Here is a 17,185-nt window from a genome sequence, read left to right on the forward strand (position 1 = left end):
CACTGCATGATGTACAGTAATTTCCCATGGAGACATGTTCCCAAGAGTTGTATTGAACCCAGATCAAACATCATTAATCGGTGGTGCAGGCAAGCTTTTTAGCCTTTCATCCCAAACCCCAAACTTGCACCCAGCAGAGTGACGCTTCCTTCGTTAATTCTTTCAGCCACCTATTTAATGCCCTGTCACCATTATTTTAAACAATTAAAGCATCCTATATATAAAGATGTGTGTTTGTGAAAGTATCATTTGTTGCAAAAATAGGTATCCTTAAAACCTTCTAAAACAACTGTGGGATTTCAGAAGACACTGGTCACCTTACTGCTGTTTGCAGGATGATTAACGATCAGACACAGCGGAAAATGAGTTAGATCTAAAATCTGCTTTTTCAAAAGAGAAAGAAATAGTTTTCTCAAACTTTGCACATTGTCTCTTGAAATTCTGCAATATGTCGCCTATGCAAATCTACACAGCTAGAGCAGCTCAGTGAGCAAGGATTGGGGTAAGAAATGTGGGGGTGAAATTCTGTCCCGCTGAGTGTGAGGAGGTGGACATCTTCTGTCCCTGGCTCAGTGGTTTCAGTGCTGGACCACAGCAAGACTATCCGCCGCAGGATGGAATTTAGCTGTGAAAAACACAACAGGATGTTCCAGACAAGATGAAAAGGGGAATCAGAGCCTCCGGAACAAAATGAACTAGGAGGGAAAGTGAACACAGCGATGACAGAGATGGCACCCGAAGTTCATGCTGCATTTCACAACAAATGCCATGGAGGTATTAAACTAAAAATATCTGCACATATTTACATAGTACAGGATGGCACTGTAGCAAATGGCACCACTCCCTTAGAGTTCTCTCCTGGGCTTCACTTGGGAGTGGAGTTTGCATGTTCTCTCCTAGTTTGTGTTGTTTTGTCCAGGTCCTTCCATCTCCCCCAGAAGCATGCTGACAGGTTCATCTGCTGAGCTAAACTGCCCATTTCCATGAGAAGCAAGACCGGGGCTCCTCCCTAATTTATTTGCCCTGTCTGCTGTAGATCTATGGCAAAGCAGCCCTCAACCTAGTCGGGATAAGTTTTAAGTAAAGAAGAACTGTAATATGTACAGCATGTGCCAAAGCACTGAAGCTTGCAGGAGGCTAAAGAGACATGATCTCATGTTCAGTGGTGTTGCAGCTCACTGTACATCAGACTTTCTCCTCTGCCTCAGGGTAACATTATACGCTAAAGTAGAACTTTTTTACCTAGATGTACACAGTATTGCAAAAGATTCACTCCCTGAAAAGTTTCTACGCTTTGTTGCTGTCTGGGTTTGAGTTTCTTCAGCAATCCAAATTACATATATCCTGATTTATGAATTAAGCATGAAAATAATATCTTTATGTACCATTGTTTTTGTATAGAAGCATTGTTTCATTTTGCATTTTAAAAAGTAAAATCTTTTCACTGTTCAAACATTTACTAACTGAATTTGATGCATCATAGGGAAGGTCAAAGGTTTCTTTACAACTCAGAAATAGAATATAAACCCTCATTATTACCACAGAATCAAGGCACTGCAGGATCATGCTACTGTTCAGGTTGGTGTGGTGCGTAAGTAGCATTTGCCTTCCAGCCTATTAAAACCCCCAAATTCCAGTTGTGTACAACACGAGCTTTATTGCTGCTCATTAACATTTCCATCTTACCGAACCCTTTCCCTTCTCAGAACTGTCGCAGCATTCCCAGCACTTCAAAGACCAACTTCAAAAGGGAGAAGAGTTTAATTAGAAGTATATTATTGCCCAAAAGGTCAGACAAGATCTTGTTTGGGGCATGTTACCATGACAGGTCAGTCAGCAATCAAAGGCTGTGGGTTTTAGATGATCGTGCAGAAGTGCGATTTGTGCTCCAGCAATTAATAATTAAATAAACAATTAGAGCAAAATAATAATTAACAAGGGAGAAGGGTGATTAAAAGACGAATTCAAAAGAAGTATGTTTTGCCGTTGCAAACATCTGATTTATACCTATCCTTCAAGTGCCACTCGTAAAGATTCGTGTTGTGAGCGCTCTGGCCCTTAACAACCATTAGGCAAGCAGCACTCTTGGCTCACCATGAAAGACTTCATAAAGATCATTCTAAGAAAACATTTGCTAGAACATATTGCACTATATTTAACTTATAGTCTACTTCCTCGCAATGTTCAGTGTTGTTCTTGTTATGACTGTTAAAAACACCAAGCAAACATAAAAAAAAGGGGAAATGTTTTTTAAATGGAGCAAAGTGGAGCTGTGGGTTTAAATCGTATTGAAGCTGGAGCCTTATAACGAGTCCACACAGCACGTGCAATTTCTATCTGGATGAGAAAGGTGTAAGGCGTGTTGGCGTTGCCCTGGAAGACGCGTTACCGTATTTCCGTAGTAAAATCCTACGCCTGCAAGAGGCTACGAAATGAACCCTGAGCCCCCTGTGCTTCTCTTTAAAATCCCGGCTCGGGCAGATGGCGGCGAGAGCTGTGTGCGGGGGTGTGCGTCTGTGTGTAGGCAGGTTGTGCGAGCTGTCACAGGGGGCACACTTGTCACTTGCAGCTGGTGTCGAGAACGAGCCGATGCACTGTACAGGAATTGCTGGCAGGAGACCCACTGTTGTGCCCAGTCAGCTTGCTATTTCTTTTGGTATGCAGCTTTGTTTTTGGGTATTCAGTTTCCAGGGATGAGGCGAAACCATAAGAGCAGAAACAGTGCCGTCTTCTGCCCTAGGCCTCTGAACCGCTTCCGTTGATATTCCCTGATTTTGCCAATTCTTGCGTCACCATGGTAACTAGGAGCGGGCATCTCTGCTCAGCGTCTGCATCCTTTCCCCCCACCTGAGGAGGAAATCTAACGGTGATGTGCTCAGTACCAAACTGAGGCCTGGCACTTTCTTAACATCAGATAATTTTAGACAGGTACAAACCGCAGGATGCCATATGCAGCATTTGTGAGCCTATGCCATTTTGACAGCACCTACGAGAAGCTTCAGAACTTCATGGTCCAAGGCCAGCAAGTATGGAAGAGTACTTAGAAATGGTCAAGGTATCTAAGAGACTTAGGATACACAGAAACACAGCTTCAACAATGCACGTTCTCGTGTGAAAACATGCTAGTCACTTTTCGAATGTGAAGGTTCAATAATGTTCTAAATGTGTTTTCCACTTCAGGTACATCTGGACAGCTGCATGTAGAAGAAAATTCTGTTGGCAGTGTCGCTAGTGTAGACCTAGCATCTACTGTAGGAGAACATACTACCTAACTACTAAACCTAACTACTCGACCCAAACCAGATGGAGGACACATTGATGCACACAGCAAAGAGAAAGGCCTAAAATAAATCACACAACAAGAAAAGTTGAATTGTACAATGACAGAAACAAGAAATGAAAGGAAAATAGAGAGGTTATGCACATGGCTGTTTAGACCTGCGACAGATGGACCCTTTGAGATTTCAGAAAGAAATGACTTGCAAAAATGAGAAATAGAACTGGACAGGTCTGTGCTCTCAGACGAAAGCACTGTAAAACCTGGGCCACTCAGCAACTCTTTTGTGCATATTGCATACGCAGTGCTATTATTTTTCAAATGCAACAATCTCTGGGACTGCAAAATCAATGCAGTGGCAGTCTCCATAATAAACATTGTCACTGGGCAAGGTGCTAGGGGATCTCGGTTTGAGCTGTGCCCAGCACTTTCAGCGTGGTATTGATGAGTGTAAACATCCTTAGCATAGCACAGGGGACCACCTACACTGAAATTAATGAATACAGGAGCTTTGTCTGGCAGAACCTCCTCTCTGTTTGTCTCCCTCTCCACCTCCTCTCAGTTCAATATTGTTTCCACATTAACATATTGCTGAAACAAAAGACATCAGTTTTGCTGCTCTGTCTTTGGGTTTTCTTGTACCGGACTGAGCTGTCATTTCACCCACACACCTTCAGCAGCAAGCTCAAGAAAAAGAAAACTAGGAGGCTCGGAGTCAGGCATTGATTTGCAAGCTGCTGTACAGGAAAATGAGTGCGGAGAATGTGTAGTACAGTGCATGGCACATTTTTAAAAAGGAAGACAGGGAGGCACACAGATACCAGCCCTTGAAAGGCCATGAAGAACAGGTCATTCCTTTGAACAGAACGTTTATTATGAGGGTGCAGATGGAGAACAGAACAAGTGTGAAAGATGCAAAACCACCCAGGAGCAACTCAAAACAGATTTATCATCTGTAATGACAGCATATCAGGCAAACAAAATTACGAGACTGATTGTCATGAATGTCCAATATATGTTTGCAATTTCCATGTATACAGATTAAACAAATGGGAAAACTATAGGCTTTTATTCTAAAATAACTGTTTTAAAACAGATGTTTTTTAAATGAGTAATACAATTTTTTCCCCTCAAATACATAGGTGTCACAATTATTGGATCCCCTGCGGTTTTTTAAAGAAAATAAAACAAAATAAAATATGAAATGAAATCCTGCTTATTTAAATACAATTCAATTCTAAGGTATGCTTTTTTGGATTTCACAAGAGTATAAAAATGAGGCAAACATTTTGTCATCCATCACCATGGGGAAGGCAAAAAAACTGATAAATCAAAAGAGACAAATTATTGTTAACTCATTATCTGTGCTGTTTATTTAATACGGCTATTTTTGTTCATCTTTATCAAGGGTCCCAATAACTATTGAGCCCATTGTATATTTAATTGCCTGCAGGGAAAGAGTAATCTTTAGAATATCCTTCAAAATGCCAACCTTGCTACATACAGTTTTCACTCATCTCCTCTAGTATGAAGAGAGACCTGTCGTTGCCGGAATCACACAGCCGGTGTTCAATATTACGCCTATAATATATATTTATGTTATAGATAATATAATAATATGTTATCTAATGGTTGGTGAGATATCAGTTGAGTGTCAAGGTTCAATTGGTTGATAAAATGTGGTTCCAAGAAAACCTTACTGAGACTAATGAGTCTTATATTGTTCATGGACGAAGGTGCTTGCTACACAGTCTCTGGACCCAGGGAGAGCATTTGAGATAAGATATGTTAGCATTTAAATGGATCCTTTGGCATGAAGGGCACACAATAAAGTTAGAATTTATTATAACTTTCAAATGATTTGATAATATGGTTAGGCTCCCAGAGCATGGATCCCATTTTTTAGGATAAATTAGGGTAAACTTGCAGGATGGCCATCAATGCCTTTTGATTTGCAGCTCTCTTTCTGACTCCAGATAAATCCGGATTTATATGCCAGAACACACGTCGGAAAGAATAAGTTTGCTTATTCTCTCCTTGCATTTCCGGTCTCTCGCTAGGCTTGCTACTTTCAAACTTTTGCAATTACAATTTTGGCAATTTTTTTCTTGCCGTGGAACAAACTGCTTCATAAAATCACCTGTTTGCATTTGAGTAAAGGAAACAGGTTCTTTTCTTGCGCTCACAGACACACACCACTGGGAACTTTGTTGTCTTTGAACCTGAAGGCGTTCACATCGCAGAAACGGGGTTTTCCCAGGAGGCAGAGCCTCATCAGAGCAGCTCTCCTTTTCTTCCCTATCTATCCCTGGGCCATCACGCTAAAAATACACAGCGGATTTTTCTTCTTGCTTTCTGACAATTAAAAAATATGGCAGCTGTATCTGCTTTCTGTATCAATAACTGTTACAGTACAAGACGATTAAAGTGAGGCCCCAGAGGTTGGGGCGGAGTGGTGGCTCTGTGGCTAAGGATCTGTACCTATGGCTGGAAGGTTGCCGGTTCAAATCCTGCAGCCGGCAGAGGAATCCTACTCTGTTGGGCCCCTGAGCAAGGCCCTTAACCCCAACTGCTCCAGGGGTGCTGTAAAATGGCTGACCCTGTGCTCTGACCCCAAGCTTCTCTCCCTGTCTGTGTGTCTCATGGAGAGCAAGCTGGGGTATGTGAAAAGACAAATTCCTAATGCAAGAAATTGTAAAGGGTTGATAAAGTGATCTTATTATTCTATGTTGTTGTAAAACGACTCAACTCAGTGTTTAGGCAACAGGTGCTTCTCGTCCTGAGTAACCATCAGCCGTGGTTTGTGAGCATTCTCACACAATGTTGACTTACGACCCTTGTATCAGAGAAACCCCTAGACCCTATCTATACTGGATTTAAGGAACAATAACCATTTTTTTTTCCATTCTAATTTATGTGGACTATTTAAAAGATTTGATTCGGAAAAAGCAGCTCAGAAGAGTGGCTCGCTCAAAGACCAGTTGTAAATCACAAGCCAGGCCCGAGATATTTATCATGGAAAAAGCACAAAGGCACGGCATTTGGACATATGTCGAAAGATACTGGGAACACAAGCCGCAGAATGTTATAGAAACAGTAACACTGGCTGAGTACCAGTGCCTATTTTTTTTCTCCTTCTGCCCCCTGCCCCACACACCCTCCTAGATGCAGCATTAATATTAAAATACATACATATCTCTGTCCCTGTAGAGTGGTACATCATTCCTCTCTTTATTCTTGCTATTAAAATCAGCCCTTCCCTCCAGCATTTGCCTTTTTCAGAATATTCGCTGCTTTTGTGCCTCTCCCCCTGCTCAATAAACAAGGCTCTTTATTGCACTGGAGGACTGTGGAGTTCTGTGAATCACGGGCAATAAGTATAATTTAATTGGAATCATTTTTTTTTCGCCCCTCTCCCTTTTCTGTAGCTAGGCTCCGCTTTTGATGTTTTATTCATCAGAGCCCTCCCTCCCCTCCCAGCCGTGCACAGTTTTGGAAGGAAAATAAAAACCTCATGTATATCAGCTCTGCCTTTACTGTGCTCTCAGTAGAATACAAGCTGTTCTTCATCTCTCATTTCCAAGCTATCTTTTTTTTTTTGTGAGGACTGTCTCTTCCCTCATTTAATTGGCGGTTGAGTGGATTCTGCCCGATTTCAGTTCATTTAAAGCATAAAAGCTGCACATAGTCAGTTGTGGCTGGAAAAGGGTGCCATACAGCTTGCACCATTTATTTCTTCCACACTCCCTTCAACTTGCATTGAGATGAAAAAGTAGCAGGACTTCGCTATTGAACCCTGAAAATATAATCAGCAGGGACTTGATGAACACAGGTGTGTGGGTGTGACTGCAGACAATCTATTTTATTGCCCATTGTTCTAAAATCCACTGTTAATATAAAGAAAGAGTATTAAAAAAATGTGGTCCGATTTGCAGAAGAGCAATGATATCCGACTGTGCCCATCCTACGCTTTCAAAATGTAATTTTCTAGGAAAAAAAAAGCCACTGTTATTTGGATATACTGTGAGCATGCCCGTTATCAATAAAATCATTTAAAAGTTTCCCCTCTGTTTCATTCAGCTGAGTTATGTGTTGCTTCTATTCTCGGCCCGTGCTCGCTCAGAGGGAACATGCCCTGCTGTAGAAATGACCCTCAAGTACAGCTTCTGTAGAGGAAAAAATGTACTGTATCCATTACTTTTCATTTCAATCAGAATAAAAACAGAACTTCAGCCTAACTCCTGTCAAGTTCAGAATACATAACATGCAAGCTCACTGCAAGCTGGTAAAGGCATCAGCAAAATTCGTAGGAGTGAATCAATGCTTATATACTGTAGATTTTTTTTTTAATTAGTGCAACCACTAAACAATCCTCAGGCCACATAATCACAAATCTTTCTAGTGATGGAGAGTTGCACAGTTTGGGGAGCAGAGTTTGGGAACGACTTCACCCTGTCCGACACACCTGCATGGACAACACCACCGCCAAGCACCTCCTGCGCTATAAAACACACACAGTCTCTGTGTCTCTCCTAGCCCATTCCTCTGTTTCAGCTGTTCACCTTTAAAACATCCACACTTCTCTGATGGCACCTACTGTATCACCCGAATGACCAAAAGCAGCTCCTAACAGCTGCTGCGCAGAAAATAGTCAAAGATCAGATTCTTCACACTGCTTTTGTCAAAAAATGGGAAGGAGAATTTGGAAGAAAAATTTCCCTTATTAGCTCGGACGGTTCTGTGACAAGCACTGCCTGTTGTTCCCATTGTGTCGGAAGGCAGTCTTGACTGTTCAGACATCACACCATATGTGTGGGTGTCAGCAGGTCTTTTGCGATAGCTGCAAAAAAATATGTCAGAAATTCTGCTTCCAAGTGTTCACATCTCAAGTGCAGGCAGCCAAAACCACAAGCGATGCATTAACTGTTTCCATTATGAGGCACAAGCACTTAGTTGTCAGTCTTTGCATGAATACTTTACAATCATAAAACCCTAAGTGTCTTTAAGTAATTGTAAATTGCACTGCTGTCATTTTCAGACCTGGAGAGAAATTAGTTTCTTAAGGCAAAAGGCTCCGGTATTTCGCTTAGGAATGAAACTCATTTAAACCTTTCTGGTTTCTGTGATATTGTATACACCCCTTCGATGCAACTACAGCTGTGGCAATTTTAGCATTTTAAAAATAGAATGGAAGAGCACAAACTCAGTTTTATAGCCTCAAAATGTAGGGCGACTTTATGTCCAATGATAAATTAAGCCATGTGTTATGATCACTGCTACTGAGAATAGCAATGCTACCTTACCCTTTTGAAATGTATCAGGTCAGTCTGGAAATGAAGCCGAGGGCTAAGCACTTGCAGAGTGAAGGTGGCCTATAATCGACAAAACTTTCAGGCTTTAGTTAGGAAGTTAAGTAGGCCAGTAGAAAAAAAGAGCTCTGCATCTGATTTAGCAACACCTCTGAAAACTGTCAAGACTGAAATATCTGTGTTGGAAGAATAAAAAGCACTCTGTGCACAATAACATTTTTCAGAGGGTCAAGATAAATGTTCAGAGGAAAGGGTGTCACAGTTTGGGTGTTATACCGCCACTTCTGGATGATCCAATTTCCAGGAAAAGAGATCTCATAATTGCAATTACTGGAAAAAAAAATCCGAATTTGCCTGCCAGTGCTGCAAGACCTAAACACCAACATTTTAAGATCATCATTAATGCTCCATTAATTCAGTTAACAAAGAGAAAAGATCTTATTTCAACTTCTCTGCTATAAACTGAAATCACAGTTGGACTGTCGCGTTACACCTTCGGGGCAAAAGGCATTTAAAGCTCATCAATCCTCTGCTTAATCCCAAAAGTCTGGGGTTTCCACACTGTATTCTTGTACTTTTATTTTTAGGAGGTCGTAATCTTGATCTCAAAACTGCCACCATAAAAGCCTTTAAAATTGGTCACGGGGTTCAATAACATCATACTAATGAGGCAGAATTGAATCGAGTAGGTGGTTCCCATTCCACCCTTTAATCTAATCCTTTAAAGGAACAGCTGTTATGTCCATGTATGTCGAGTATACACAGACACATACAGGTATGAAGGTCAGTGATGTCAATGACAGCAAATAAAAAAAATGGATCAGAAAAGCACTCCTTGATGCTCGGCTACCTGTATTGCAAGGACTCTCAGGAAATAAACTTTGCACTTCAAGGTCATGACATGTTTGCCGTCACGGTCATTTGTCAAATTAGTTGTAATCTTGGCACTGTTCCGCTGGAACGTTTTCCCATATTAACTCTCCTCTGGACTGTAAAAGAGGACACCATGTAAGCCTGATGAGGCATGGCGATCCTTAGTATCTTACCTTCGGCTCCTAAACTGTGTGCCCAGCATTGCCTTTCCTAGCACCAAATCTCAAATCTTCGTTTCTATTCTCCTCTGAGACTTGTGCATGCGTTACAGAATTCCTTTACAATGTGCAAACGCAAAGTCGGACAGAAGACGCGTGCAAGACAGTAAGCAGGAGACGTTAAGGGAACCAGACGCCTGGCTCCTTTAAAACCAAGGCCCCCCCACTTCAGATCAACAAGCCGCACGGTCTCAAGTTCACAGACTGACATTTTTTGGGCGAGTTTGGATTTCTGAAAACCAAAGTTTACAAAAAGACCCAGCAGAAATCCCCCTCCCCTCCCACATCACTGGTCACTTCATCTTTCATTTTCTTCAAGGAAAACCAAAAGCGGGAAAGAAACAGAAGGACTATGCTTTCTCTCCTGCAGGTTAAAACTTGGCTTTCATCAGTTTATGCAGCCACCAATCTAAGCAGAGTCTGGCAGGTTGAACGGAGCCCTTACCTACAGTAGGAGAGTGTGTCACAGGATCTAAACGACTCATCTTTCACATCCCAAACAGGCTGACTGACTTAATCACGGAGAGAGTCCTGCTCCCCCTTCTCCTTCAAACAAACAGTAGGGGTCATATTTATCATGTACATGTCAGCATACTCTGAAGCTTTTACCCTGCACAGCCGCGTCTTGCGAAGCGCGAGCAGGCAGATCAGCAGGCTAAGACCACCTCACACGTGTGCTCTCTCCACTTCTGAAAAAGACAACGACCACTTACGCATATTGTAAACACGGCATGCCTTAAATCCTGTCACCACTTCTGCCCGCTGTTATTGTCTCTTATCGTCTTAAACATGCCTCAACCGGGCATTTCTGGAAGCCTTCAGCTTTTGCGATTGCAAAAGGTTATGGGAATTCTGTAAAACAAAACTGAGCTATGGTGGGTCCTGAGCACACAAACAGACAGAAAAAAAGATCCTGGAAAATTTCAGAGGCCAGGTCCTCACTGTTTTCAGAAGAGAACCCCCAGGACTGTTTGAATAACTACACGGGAAAGATTCTACAGGACTAAGGTCATAGGATAAATAAAGGATTGCCGAGCCTACTGCAGGATATACTGGCAGGAGCTGATTAGAGGTTTTGTTCCAAACTTCTATAACATTTCTACATCTGTCCTACAAATTGTCCTTTAGTCTAGCTTCAGTCTAGCTACGGATGCTCAATTGTCTTAGAAACAAGGACTAACTTGCAATTTAATGAGCTAGAAAAAACTGTTACCGTGAAAGCTGGCTCTCCTTATTAACAGCAACATGATAATTCAGCGGGAGGGCTTCAGATCCACTGAATGCTGGGATATGTCCTGGAGAGCTCCAATGGGAGGGATGGACTCATTCCATGATGCTTGAAAACACCACGCACCCCATGACTGCCATTCTCCAGAGATAATTAACACTGTTTATATTAGCTACAGTGCTTGAATAAGACATATCTTGATGGATTTAAATTGGTAAATATGAATAAGTCTGCAAATGAAGAAGCAATTTTCACAAGCATATTAAGTACAGCTAATATTTCCCTCTCATTATTACTATGATTATGATGTAAGATAATCTGTAATTATCCTGATGCTGTGCTCAAAAAGCTGAATACCTTTATGCATACTGCTGCCTACAGACTATAATTTATTAATTTTTTCTTTTTCTAATTGGCTGTGGGCTACACATTCCTCTTTGCCACATGGCATTTGAATATGGAAAATCACAAAAATACTTCTCCATAAAGAAGTATCCTTATGTATCTTCAATCAATGCCTGAAAATACTGAACACGTCAGTTCCTCTGCGACTCTTTAGGTTTCTTAAGGCTTCTTAAGACTTTTACAACTGCAGCAAAAAGCATCGATTTCATCAAAGGTATAGTCATTTATAAAACATCTAGATAGAAGTACTTAAATTATGCAGTTACTTAATTAGACCAACCATGTAATGGAGAGCTTAGGGAGACCAAAAAACAGAAGACACTATGCCCTTCAGGACCTGACTCCTGGTTTAGAGGATGAAAAAGTAACTTCAGGTAAAGAAGTGAGCACTCATTCCATAGTGGAATGCTTTATTATTGCAGAGAATATTGTTCTTCATGGGCTTCATCAAAGCCCAAGGCAATAATGCACACTAATATACCCAGAACGCTTTGAGAATGAGAGATTGCAGATAAGTCTACTTTCAAAAGAGGCTGACTGAGAAAGAAGAGATTGGGCCGCGTGACTGCTCTCTCTTCTCATTAAAAAAACTCTAAAGCCAGCATGCATTGCAGCTCATGGATGTTTCTCGAACTCATGCTAAATTTGGGAGTGTTGCAAGGTACAATGGTAAACAGAAAATTCATACTCAAAACCGGGTAAGGTAAATTTGTGTATAGCAAGGGATTATTACATTTTTATTAGTTTCAATTTGTTAGCTTAACAAATAAATAAAATGATAGTCTGTTTCTACAAATGGAACGTATACAAGAAAAGATTAATTATGTGCATTGCAGATTATATGTATTACAAGCTGTTTAATCAACCATCATGAAGATAGAGAGTAAAGACTCTCGAGGAGCCTTAGCCTTTGAACACGCAGACTGCAGATGGCAGACTTATTTCCCCACCAAATTCATAATTAGCCAATTAACCTGTAATTACTATTTCAGTGACTCACACTGAGCAGCACCAGCCCTTTGGGGAGGAACCTGGATTTTCACCAGAGTTCATTGGGGAGGAAGTTGCATCTTCTCCTGAAACACACAGCATGCCTGATGACTTACAGTGTGATTTTTACAAGACTGAAATTTTAAGTAGGCAGCATTTGTCTGGTCAGTTATAATCAAGCACTTAACTCACTAAAGCTTTCTCCATAGGCTTTAGTGAAAAAAACACTGGTGAAAAAAACAAGGCTTTATTTACAGATTTCAGTCACATGTTAGACACCTCATCTGAGTTTTCAGTTATTAAGTTAGAAACAAATTGTTCAAATCATTTGCTATTTCTTTTTCAATTTATGCTAGTGTGAGGTACAGGAACCTGGTATTACTATTTACTTCAAAAATTACTTTAACTTTTTACCTTTTACTAATTTTTTTTACTAATTAGTCAATTACTTTCACCACTTTAAGAATCGTCTTCATGAAAATGTCCGACCTACGTCACCCTTTACAATATGTTTATTAAAAATGTTTCCCTGCTTTTCATTTGCTTTTCATTTTTACACAAACATTTACAAAGCAAAACAAGAAGGGGTCTCTAATGTCTCAATCCCTATCAACTCTCAGTCTGACATTAAAATCAGACTGATACCCTAAAGTCTGGTTTAAAAGAAGCTTATCTCAAGCAATTTTAAAAGAGGCTATGCATGGTCACTAATTCTGATAAGGTTACATTAAATAAGGTTACTGTAAATAAAAATACCAGTTATTTGGGTGTAACTGGTGTTTCTCTGCTAATAAAGTGAAGACAATTCATTCTAGATAAAATGATTAATAAATAATTGCCTCCACATTTATACAAATCCTTATAAAGTTGGATAGAAAAGAAAATGTGGGTGTACATGGACATTTTTTAATTTTGAAAATATAATGGGTATGTGTAAAGAAGGAGCCATGCATATATCACTAAGCTAGCCAAATAATGACATACATTTGTGTTTGTACAATGTTAAACATTTATTCATGCTCTATAAACATGTGGAAGATAAATTAAATGAATCCATATTTTCAGCTGTGCTGGTTTCAAATAGGATCAGAAGATCTAAGGTGAAAGATTATTATTATTCAACAAACACTATTCTAAAAAATCCATAAGACATCCCAGTTTCATCTGTGGTGCCTCTCACCAAGACGTTCAAGGCCAAAGGGATATTCTCCCCCTAGTGGGCAAGCAAAAGAAGGTTTTACCCAATCATGCTAAACACTGATTTGGGAGGTCAACTCGCAACAGCTGTGTGATAAAAGAACATCACCCTTTCAGTGAAGCACAGAAAATGAATCGCTTCTGCTTTAATGTTGTTTTACATCCTCTGGTTCTGACATAAAACTGAGGGACAGATAGATTCCAAAGTTTACTTCTATATTTTAGTCCCAGAATGGTGGTGGCTATTGTTAAGAAGCTCAAGATGGGTCATTAATTGGACCTTACAATACAAAGTCAGCATCAAATTCATTGAGAAAATGGTAAAGAAAGGCTTAATGCTAAGCGGTCTTGATTAGTCAGTCTCTAATAAACATTATTGGCATTTGAAGAACGCGATGGTTCTAGGTTCTGAATGGTCTAATGGTTGAATATCTCTCAGACTTTTAATGCCCATTTAAAGTTACTGGTTACAAAAGGAGAGTACACAAAATTCTAAATGTTTGGGTATGAACAGATCTGAACATAATTCATTTAACTTCTTTTGACAACTGTCCTGTTTATGCATATAATTTTGAAAGTTATAAAAGTCTGTAGTTATTTACCTGATTTACCTGAACCCAGAAAAACTGAATGCACACCTGGATCTTTATGCTAAATTAACTTTTGATTTATCTAGGGTTGCTGCCTGTTGTGTGACTAGAACACATATTATTCAAACAGAAGTAAAAGGAAGGTATGCAACTGGAACCTTGGCAGATAACCGCTTTCTTAGTAACACTAATGATATCAAATAAATTTAACCCAGTTCCATTCTTGTAGCACGGCATCCAAATATAGCTGCCTAAGATCTGATCAGAAGCAGGCCACCCTACCTCATGCTGTTTGGAAACTGGAAGAACATCTGAATGAACTAAGTCATTTACACAACAGCTTGTTGTCGTCCAAAAATTGCTTTGTATCCACCTGAATGAGTACACATATCATTAACAATTCCTGGCACCGGCACACAACAAATCTCTGGTCCCACCTTGACAGAAAACAGCAATGCCATTTTAAAATGATCATATGTGACTTAGATATATACTGATTTTTTTTTTAAAAAACAACTACGGCAAAAGTGTAGAAGGTTGATGCTAAAATGACTAAGTAGCTAAGGGCGCAAGGCAAAAGGGTAAAAGACATTTTAAATTAAACAAAGAAAGACACCAATTCAAATTCCTAGCTCACCACACGGCAATTTACAGAAGGTATCGATTGTAGCGATTCTCTGTGTTGTTGCTGTTGGTAGGTAACAACAAAATTTGATTACTGAGTGCCTGAAATTGCAAAGAAAAGGAAATGAAAGGGTCCCACAAGGCAGCTACCTAACTCAGCGACAACATGCACCTACTTGCAGAGTGACGTCAGATGACAATTTATTTCTTAACTCCGTCCGAGAGCGTTCTCTGCACTGGCAGGACAGCTGGCTCCCTCACTGTGAAACTCAGTGTGTCAGCCTCTGCACTCTTGTCTCTCAGAGAAGAGAGCAAGGATTGGTACTGGTTTCCATGGCAATACTCTCCTATGAGTCCCTCTCCTGTAACACCCCCACCCCCCCCAGTCCCCTAAGCGGCAAAAGGGACCGGGAGGCAGTGCTGTAATGGAGCTATTCTGGGAAATCGTCAATCAAGACTCCACCTGGGGTAGGGAGGCTGGGAATACGAAGTTGCCTAATTGGTTACCCAGCTTTCGCATCTGTCTGAGCTGAGACCTGGGCAGGCTGTGTTGCACAGCAACAAGCCCTGGGGGCAGCTTGAGTTCGGAAGAACAGGTTCAAGACCTCCCCAAGCACGCTAGAAGAGGAAGAAGCAGCAGTCTCACAAGAGATTGTTCGAGGATGAATATAATTACCATTAAGCTGTTTTTGACAAAGAAAGAAAAGCATCATTAAAGTAACGGTTTTCCAGAGAGCACATAATTCATTTAAATGTAAAGAAATGAAAGAGCCCGAAAATTCAAATAAGTTCAAAGGATAACCAAGTGACTGCTAGCCAGAGAAAAGAGGCAAAGACCAGAGGAAGGCTCCGTCTTCAAACAGCCATGGCACAAACATGAGGTTCTGTCATCCTCTGCATAGCTGGCCAACAGGAAATGGCAGAAGCCATAGGGAGATCTTCAGGGAATGGGCTACCCTGCAGTGAACTGTCAACAAGTGGATTGTCACATTCATGAAAAACATTCACACATGTAGCGGATGGCGAAAATCAACAGGCCGGGCAATCTTTGCTGTGAAGTCAAATCTGCTTTGGATAAAAGGTTCATCATATTGGTGTAAACAGATGAATATGGAAACACTAGAAATGATACACCTGGATTTCCGTAAATAATATAAGTTTCGTGAAAATGGGGCACCTGCTTGTATACACTCAGCAGTTCAAACACATATACCAAGCCCAGATCAGGTTTGCTTTAATTTCTTATGAACTGCCAGCTTATGAACTACCAGTTTATGCAACATTCTCCTCTGTGAAGCAAGACAAAGCACATGGCTCTGGGGAAGTGTATTATTTTATGCACTAGGTATTTGACATTTGGCAAAGCTACAGGGACCGCAGGATTGTGTAACACTGTTTCACCTTGTCTTAGACAGTCCAATATCTTAATTTTGAGAAAAGTGAGCAAAACAAATAAATATAAACTATCTGAAATTATCCTGCTCACTGAATTCTCATCAATCCCCAATTAAATTAAGAAAACCAAACATTTTCTTAGTGTATTAAAATATCCCATTACAAGCGTTCCAGCATTTTTCAGTGCCACGAAGAAGTCAAGCTATTTCTGGGATGCGTTCCATCAGGGCACTCCTGGGACCCAGGAAGCAGTGACAGAACGCTTGGCAGTTGATTACCGAAATCCTCGAAAACTTCCATGCTGGAAGACAATTCTAGACCATCCTTAATTCTCCATTTGAAAGAGAAGGAAAGAAAAAAATCTGGTAAAAATATTTGTTCGTAAGCAAAATAAAAATGTACGGACTGCAATGTGTACTTTTTATTTCCATCATTATATTCCAAGATGCAACTGCTTAGTTGCAGTTGAGCACTGATCTATATGTGTTCCTCTCGGAATTTCAGATCAACCACTCAGACTACCTGAGTGTTCAGACGTAAGAAGTTGCTTTTTGATTTTGAAAACACTTTGTGTAGGCTCATTTTCTAGCTTTGTCATAGCAAGTCACTTTATTCCATCTAATCTGGAGACTAGACCTTCACCATCACCAAAGACACTGTTAGAAAGCTTCGTAATCCTCCACCCGTTTCATATCCTTGCTTTATTGCCTTGGCAATATGTATATATACACAGTATAATGAATGTACAGGTATATATAATGTGTGACACTTACGAATACCAATACAGAAGGGTGTTATCTAGAACCTCAACATATTATAATTAAAAGGCCCTTCCATTTTCACCATTGGCTAAGATGTGATTTTTATATACTGTACCAACGATAACAGAGTAAGAAGAAAACCACAAAAAACTGACCCTTGAGTCAAAAAGTCACAGATCTACCACACAATACTTGGGTCCTGATAAGGGAAATGAAGAAATCGCTATCATGGGATACTAGTGAAAAAAATCTAGAACCTCAGCATAAAAATGAGTGATAGGGCACGCATTCATGTTCGCCTTGCACTGTCTTTGAACA

This window comes from Atractosteus spatula, chromosome 22, assembly GCF_055471065.1.
Source record: "Atractosteus spatula isolate fAtrSpa1 chromosome 22, fAtrSpa1.hap1, whole genome shotgun sequence".
Taxonomy (NCBI): Eukaryota; Metazoa; Chordata; class Actinopteri; order Semionotiformes; family Lepisosteidae; genus Atractosteus; species Atractosteus spatula.